Source organism: Cottoperca gobio, chromosome 5, assembly GCF_900634415.1.
Source record: "Cottoperca gobio chromosome 5, fCotGob3.1, whole genome shotgun sequence".
Taxonomy (NCBI): domain Eukaryota; kingdom Metazoa; phylum Chordata; class Actinopteri; order Perciformes; family Bovichtidae; genus Cottoperca; species Cottoperca gobio.
Window position 1 is genome coordinate 16,801,508 of NC_041359.1, and position 8,140 is coordinate 16,809,647.

The following is an 8,140-nucleotide window of genomic DNA, read 5'->3' on the forward strand; positions in this document are numbered from 1 at the left end:
TATGTATATATATATGTGAGTATGTATATACTAAAATATTAATAACTAATAACTAATTTGCTTGCCTGCATTGGTTTGTAATCATTTACATCAATAGTGAATAAATCTATAGGAGGTTTAACTTACACATGAGGAAGACAAACAGCAGGCGTCCTGCCATGATGAAGCTGAGGCTGTCCACGGTCCTCAAAAGATGATACTTGTGTGTCTCAATGTGTGAACTTTCACTTTACCTAAGTGACATTTCGAAAAACTTGCTCTCATGAAAACCACAGCTAGCATCGGAATTATTCACGTCAGATACACAAACCTCACATCCTTTTTAAAGTACCTAGTATATGTGTGTTACTTAGATAGAATCGACCACACTGGAGGCTTGTGTGTGTGTGTGTGTGTGTGTGTGTGTGTGTGTGTGTGTGTGTGTGTGTGTGTGTGTGTGTGTGTGTGTGTGTGTGTCTTCACTAAAAGTCTTTTTTTAAACTGCTCACTTTTTTGTTCATGATCTGCTCGAAGTAAACGTGTCGTTTTTTTCCCATGTTTGTCCTGAAACTTCAACCATTTAACTTCATATCTCCAAACAGGCTGTGTGTTATTTCATCTAGTTGGTAAAATGTCATCATAAAAATATTGTTTTCTTGCATGCAGTTGTGCTTAAATATGTCTCTGTGATGGTTTCTCATTTGTATTGTATTAAATCATGTTTGGCGGTTTTTAATGTGTTTTCTGTGTCTGTGAGTTTTATGAATTTGTGTAAATGTGAGTTAAATGTGTGAATAAACCCTTCCGGGTAAAGCACTTTGGTACAAATTATGTTTTTAAAGCGCAGTATAAATAAACATGAACCTGAACTTCAACTTCTGAAATGAAAGGGACTTTTTAAATAATTGTGTACAAGGATTTTATTATTCAAAGCATTGATACATGTTATGTTCTGACCAAACTATCAATTCAATAAAGTTCAACTGAGCCATATCACCATTCTAACGTCTGCTCTTGTGGGTAATGATGTAAATACTGTTAAGATCAATTAACTTGTACATAAGTAAGAAAAAGATGCAAGAAAAACAACGTTTAAATTTCAAATTGACTTTAGAGGGCTGTACACGGTCTCTCTCAGGGCTGACGTAGCTTCTCGGAGGTGCTGCTGTTGTCACTCTATGAAAAGAAAGAAACAGAAATGACTTAACTGCCCTCAGTTAGTGGAAATGTTTGTCAGCAATATGCAATTATCATCATTTACAGTAAAAGGGTTTAGTTTCTTACACGCTGCAATAAACATTTTTTCTGAGAATGTACCTTTAATGTCTTTTTAATTTATGCCTGTTCGCATTCTGGCCACTTATAAGCCTTCAGCAGAACCTGCACCACCAAGCGGCTGATTAATGTGTCTAACAACCTTCGGGAAAACAAAAGCAGCTCACCAGTGTTGCATTCAGGTGACGATACTGTAGGTTTCATCATAACCACCCTGCAAAGCAGTGACGTTTACTTTTGGTCTAAATGGGAAAAAAATAGAAAACAGGTTTTGTGTGTCATTACAGAGGAAGGCAAAAGCACAGTACACATTTGCAAATGAATTAACTGTATTACTCTCCGCAAAGAGCGCCGCTACGTTGGAGTTTATCCCGGTGGACGAGAGGGTCGCCTCCCTACGCCTTCGGGTTATGGGGGGGAAAACGCTGACTGTTGTTTGTGCCGATGCCCCAAACCGCAGTTCTGAGTATTCGGCCTTCTTGGAGACCCTGAATGGAGCCCTGCAGGGGGCTCCAGTAGGGGACTCCGTAGTCTTGCTGGGAGACTTCAACGCACACGTGGGAAACGATGGAGACACCTGGAGAGGCGTGATTGGGAGGAAGGGCCTCCCTGATCTAAACCCGAACGGTCGTTTGTTGTTGGACTTCTGTGCTAGTCATGGAATGGCCATAACAAACACCATGTTCGAGCATAAGGATGCTCATAAGTGCACGTGGTACCAGAGCACCCTAGGCCAAAGGTCAATGATCGATTTCGTAATCGTATCATCTGATCTGAGGCCTCAAGTTTTGGACACTCGGGTGAAGGGAGGGGCGGAGCTGTCGACTGATCACCATCTGGTGGTGAGTTGGATCAAGGGGTGGGGGAAGACTCTGGACAGACCTGGTAAACCCAAACGGGTAGTGCGGGTGAACTGGGAACGTCTGGAGGAAGCCCCTGTCCTGGGGATCTTTAACTCACACCTCCGGCGGAGCTTTTCAGCCATCCCTGTGGAGGTTGGGGGCATTGAACCTGAGTGGGCGATGTTCAAAACCTGATGTGTCACTGTGTATGGTGACGGAGGATGTGTCACTGTGTATGGTGACGGAGGATGTGTCACTGTGTCTGGTGACGGAGGATGTATCACTGTGTATGGTGACGGAGGATGTTTCACTGTGTATGGTGACGGAGGATGTGTCACTGTGTGGAGATGGGTAATGTGACTCTCCAAGCTTTACAGTGTAAAAACATGTCATCTCAACCTCAGCAGGTGAACTCTGATGTGACATCTCCAGCAGCTCAGTTCCTGTCAGTGTCTTCAGACAGGGGAAGACTTTGCCCGGTTTTGTTCTCATAGTTTTGAAATAACACTGAGACACAGGAACAGATGATGGAGTCTGACAGTGCAGAGTGACTGAGTCTGTCGTCTGAGATCACCGGTGGATTCACTGTCAGTGTAGGTGTAAGAAGAGCTAAAACATATTGAGATAAACATGTTATGTCACTTCATTAATAATTGCATTAAGATAATACAATTCCTAATGGGAAACTGTGATTTAATGTATGGTATAGAAAAATGTTAACAGCCAAATTAGCAGAGACTGACCTTGTGCTTTCATCTCCGTAAAGGAACCTGGCAGAGAAAATAAACATGTTAACAAGAGGAACAGATTTAACAGTAAATTGTAAACTCTTAATGTTAATCTTGTATTTCTTTTAATCTGTTGTAAAAGTTTAATAAAACACGCTGATACATTAAAGCAGGGGTAGCCAACGCAGTGCCCGCAGCCACTTGGTCACCCCGCAGGGATCACGTGAGTCGCCCGCAGGGCATGTTCTAAATAAAGATGTTCAAGATCAAGATAAAACTTGTATTTAATTGTTTTGCTGTTTTACTTTATTTTATCAATAACACTTTAATTATTCTTTATTTTAAAATGAAAATATTGAATATACAATTTAAAAAACAAAAATGTTTTGTGTATAAAAACTCGGACCCTGTCTGAGGTCAGAGTTCCACGCGCAAACTAAATCTCCATTTCCCTGGAGCAGCTACGGTGAGGCGCTAGGTGCGTTTTGGCAGAAAAGCGAAAGAAAACTAACTATTTTCACAATGATTGGGAGGAAGAATAATTTTTTACAACAGTGAAAGAAAAGTGTGTATGTCTCATTTGCGGGGCGACGGCAAAGCGGCACATTGTGGAGACACTTCGGTACGTGTCACAAAGCTACCATGCTAACTAACTAACTAACTAACTAACTAACTCCCACCTGCAGCACTGCGGGCAGAACAAGCCGAGAGTTAAAGCTTTGGACAGCAGCATCTCTTCTCACGAGGCCGGTGAACAAGTCACAGAAAGCATCGGAAGCTTCATTTAGAGCTGCACATTTTTAATAAAGTATAAGAAAGCCTTTTCGGACGGAGAGGTCTTGAAAGGTGCAATGATGGTTATTGAAAACACTGTTCTAGAGACGAGAAGAAAGGTTCTGATGTGATCTCCACTCTGATGTTACAAAGTTAGTGTTTGTACAAACAGGATATGATGTGAAGATGTGACAGTTAATGATTTCCTATAAAATGTTACAGAAGTGATATTTTGTACTAAAATATAACTGGTGTGATTTTAAACAAAATGCTACAAATGTGCTCATTCACACAAAACTGTTAATAAAGATATTTACAAAAATATCAGAGATGTGATAACTGACTATCAAATATTGAAATAGATTGAGAACATAAATAATGTTGTATGTTTAAATATATCTGTGTGGTAAATCATTGTTAATAATCATTGTGAGGAATAATTAACATTGATATGTGATCTTCACATATATGAATATACATTATGATATTATTATTAATGATAATATTATCATTAAATGTGAACTGTGCAACTATGTTATTCAGGAAGTTTGTATCATTCGTATTCAGTTCCCTTAAAGTAGCTCTCAGTATCCAAAAGGTCGGTGACCCCTGCTGACATTACATATTAATCTAGCTCTTGCGAATAAAACAAGAAACAAGAGGTTAACTTACACATGAGGACTGACTAACAGCAGGTGTTCAGTCATGATGAAGCTAAATAATGTGAATGTCCAAGAATCCTTCACGACGACACTTGTGTGTTTGACTATGTGGACTTTGACAGAAAGTGTAATTTTACAGAACTTGTTCTCAGTGTGACTCACTTCTGAAGCTTGCTGTGGTTTTCCTGACAGACAGGCCACAGAAACACACATGCACTTGGCACTTCGCACTTGAGACTCAGTTTAGACTTTCTTTTTCTGACTGGGGGTTCAGATACAAATTATGTGTTATTATTTGACTAATTCATATGGTTAAAATATTATTTCATTTTGTCGACAACATAGACATATGTATGAGGAGAGTAAACGGAAGTAGAAAACAATTTATTGAAGGAAGTCAAGCAGACTAGAGTTCTTACAACTGCCGATAGAAACCACGGCCACTTCAGGTAAAATCAGAACATAGATACAAATACAGGTTTTTTGTAACATACAGATACAGATAGTAGCTTTGTGTCAAACAGACATATGTGGGACCTCCATGATGTTAACTATCATCTAGTGTGCATACTGCTTGGGAGCAATGAGAGCCATTTTGTTCGCCAGTTGTATCTGTCAATTCTGTCAATGTAATGTGTTTTGGCTGCATAGACTGTATAAAACATAGACATATACGCTGTGACTTCACCCAAAGGTTTTGAAGAGCTGTTGTGAAGGTGAAGAATTGGGGGCTCCAGCTGTCGCCATCTTGGCAGTGAAGCCATAAAAAAAACAGATAAGTTACATACAAATTCACACCCCGTACAGTTGTTGTGAATGGGGATATTAGCTAGAGACCAAACACGAACATGTTTATTTCTGCTATAAAGTTAGGCCTTTTAACATGGGGGTGTGTGGACAATGACTCGCTTTTGGAGCCAACCTCAAGTGGCCATTCGAGGAACAGCCATTTTTGGCACTTCTGCATGGGATTCATTGCTCCGCCCCGTACTTTGACACTTTGGTTGGTTCTTAATCAAACAAAAGGGAGGTGTCATTTGCATTTGTGGGTCTAGAGAGTTTGTGTTTCAAAGTTCATATAAGGGCCTCATACCACAAACTAACAGCAGTCTTAATGTCCTGGTCAGAGTTATTCCTAGCCTTAAATAAGACTATGCCAAAGTGTAAAAGCAGTCTATTGTCCGACAATCAGATGAATAATGTATTACACTGATCAACTAATATCCCCTTCAGAATGTCTAAATTGTCCGTATAGGAAACAAGGACTTTAGCTGGTTGTTTTCATGTCAATAACATGAAACAACTAGAAACCATCTTGCGATGGGATTACTCCAGCTGTGACGCCAAATCGGGTAAGGGGTTGAAGTGGGAGGACAATGGCCACTTCCCACTTCCCAGCCCCCAACTTATGGCACTCTCGCTTGAAACTGAAAACAAAACCAGCGTTAAAACAGAAGGGGGCTCAGGACACTGCCTTGTGGCACTCCGCAAGTGACGGGCAAAGGCTCAGAGAAGTAACACCCTACCCAACCTGCTGGTCCCTCTCTGACAGATAAAAAGCCATCCAGCTAAGAATTTGTTCATTCATGGCAGATACATCAATTTTCCTCCCTAGATCATAAGTTACACTATAAAGGACAAGTTTAAAAATTACACATCATTTGAAACAGTTCTTAAGGCTGTCTGCGTTCTGTTTCTCTATACAGTATTAACACGTTTTTGTTTCAATGTGCCTGCAGGGTGCTGTACACCATGTCCTTCAGGGCTGATGGAGGTGGCTCCTCAGACATGGTGGAGTACACATGGTATATGTCAGACTAAAGAAGAAAGAAACCAACTGTAAGAGCTCTTATAGTCATTAGCATCTATAAACCTATGTAGCAAACATTTTCAACATTGCCTCATATCTCACTTACGTCTTCATTTTGAAACTCTTGCATTTTCGATTTATCCAAACCTGCAAAAATAAGAGAGAACGACACAATAAGATGATTGTTTTCAGTCAAGTTTGGCATTTTACTGTACGGTCTGAAACAAGCCTACAGCATAGTCCACCTGATCTATCTGTAATAAGTCTTGGGTGATTAAATATCTGCATGTATCAAGGTCAGTAAAAATATTATGGAAACAAAAGCCCATTTTTGTGTTATTAACTAAATTGATGTTTGTTGATGGTTCTTATTGAATTATATAGTTATAGCTCACCAGTAGGACAGTCAGCAGCAGGTACTGAGGTAATCACACTGTACGCTTCATCATTACCGGCAGGTAACTTAAGACAACAGGAAAAAAGGGAGAGGAAGTGAGAGGAATTCATGAATAACGTTACACATTAATTAACCTTGAGGAGCCCTGCTATTTAAATGTTCGATTATTTTAGGTGATGTGAATGATAGCTACATCTGACAGAGAAAACATTTTTTAATTACCGATCCTCCATGGTTAAGCTCTCTCATGCACATTAAGTCATCTGCAACAGAAGGTAAAAAACACACCTCAATACACAAGAAGACCAAAATATAATTGTTGTCTACTGTTTGGATGAATAATACAGTGATGTTTCCTGACTGCTACATGTGTACATTACCAGTGGCATCAGCTTGTGTCCTATACAGAAATAAAGAGAAACAAGTGTTAACAAACAGAATTGAATTGAATGTAGTTTAGTTTAGTTTCTTTGATGGGCATCACATTAGAATTGCAATATATATTTATGCACAAGGACCAGATGCACTGTGTGTTTGTAGCGAAACTCTAATTTACAACAACATGTCCTCATTACACAAGGACCAGAATGCACAGTAGGACACTAAAACATTATGTCAAGAGGGATATACAGTATATCCTTCTCCAAATACCTCTAAGACTTAAGTTGCCACGACTTTAAAGGGACAGTGTGAAGGATTTAGTGGCATCTAGCATTGCGGTTGCAACCAACTGAATACCACTCCCTTCACAAGACTGTGATAGCGACCTGCAGATTGTAATACCGTGGTGACGCTCAGAGGCACCACAGCACTACTTTAAGAGCAATGAAATACAGGCAGCTACAGGCAAGCGTGTCAGAGAACTAGGGTGGCCTTCATGTATCGTAAAAACACAAAAGGCCCTATCTAGAGCCAGAGGTTTTCTTTTTGTCCATCTGGGTTACTGTAGAAACATGGCAGACTGGAAGAGGACCCGCTCCCTATGTAGATATGTAGAGCTTATTCTAAGCTAACGAAAACACAACGATTCTTAGTTTCAGGTGATTATACACCAATGACAACATAGTTATGAATATTATATTATATTTCTGCTAATAGATCCCCCTAAATACTACACACTGGCCCTTCAAAGCCAAGGGTTTAATGGGGAAACTGGAGAAGATGAATGAGCTCCCTCCACTGATTTAACAACTAATGCTGCAGTGGTTCTGCTTAGTAGCAGCACTTGGCAGCTACTTGAAGTGAATAAGCTGAACTTCTGTAAAAAAAATGAATAATAATAATAATATTACCTTTTGCTAGAACATCTTTCTGAATGAAATTGAGAGAGAAGCATAGTGTTAGTTAAGGCAGAGCACTGAAGTTGTGTGTGTATTGGCTGATTGGACATATAAACTCACACCTATGATTAGCACTCAGCGAAGCCGCTCATGCCAACACAATTTGTTCTCTCCAACACCAACTTCCTCCTTATGTGGTATTTCATCTCTTTGATCAAAACTAAGATTTATCTTCCTTTCTATCTTCCCTCTAATAAGGGGCATTAGCTATCTCAGCCTGATCCTTTCAGAGCTCTGAAAACGATCAGGAAGGGAAAATCCTTTTTTCTGGACAGACAAATCAAGTTCTCACCAGTTCTTCTTTTGGTAAAGAGAAGTGCTAGGCCCAGTAAG

General features: G+C 39.9%; 1 long non-coding RNA gene across 1 annotated transcript; it reads right to left on the reverse strand.

The window, feature by feature from the left end:
• Positions 1-881: 881 nt before the first annotated feature.
• LOC115007931 (uncharacterized) lies at positions 882-1,697 on the reverse strand. Its single transcript, XR_003832256.1, has 2 exons — positions 1,422-1,697; positions 882-1,155 (listed from the first exon to the last, which is right to left on the reverse strand). It is a non-coding gene; the product is annotated as an uncharacterized LOC115007931 (long non-coding RNA).
• Positions 1,698-8,140: the final 6,443 nt, after the last annotated feature.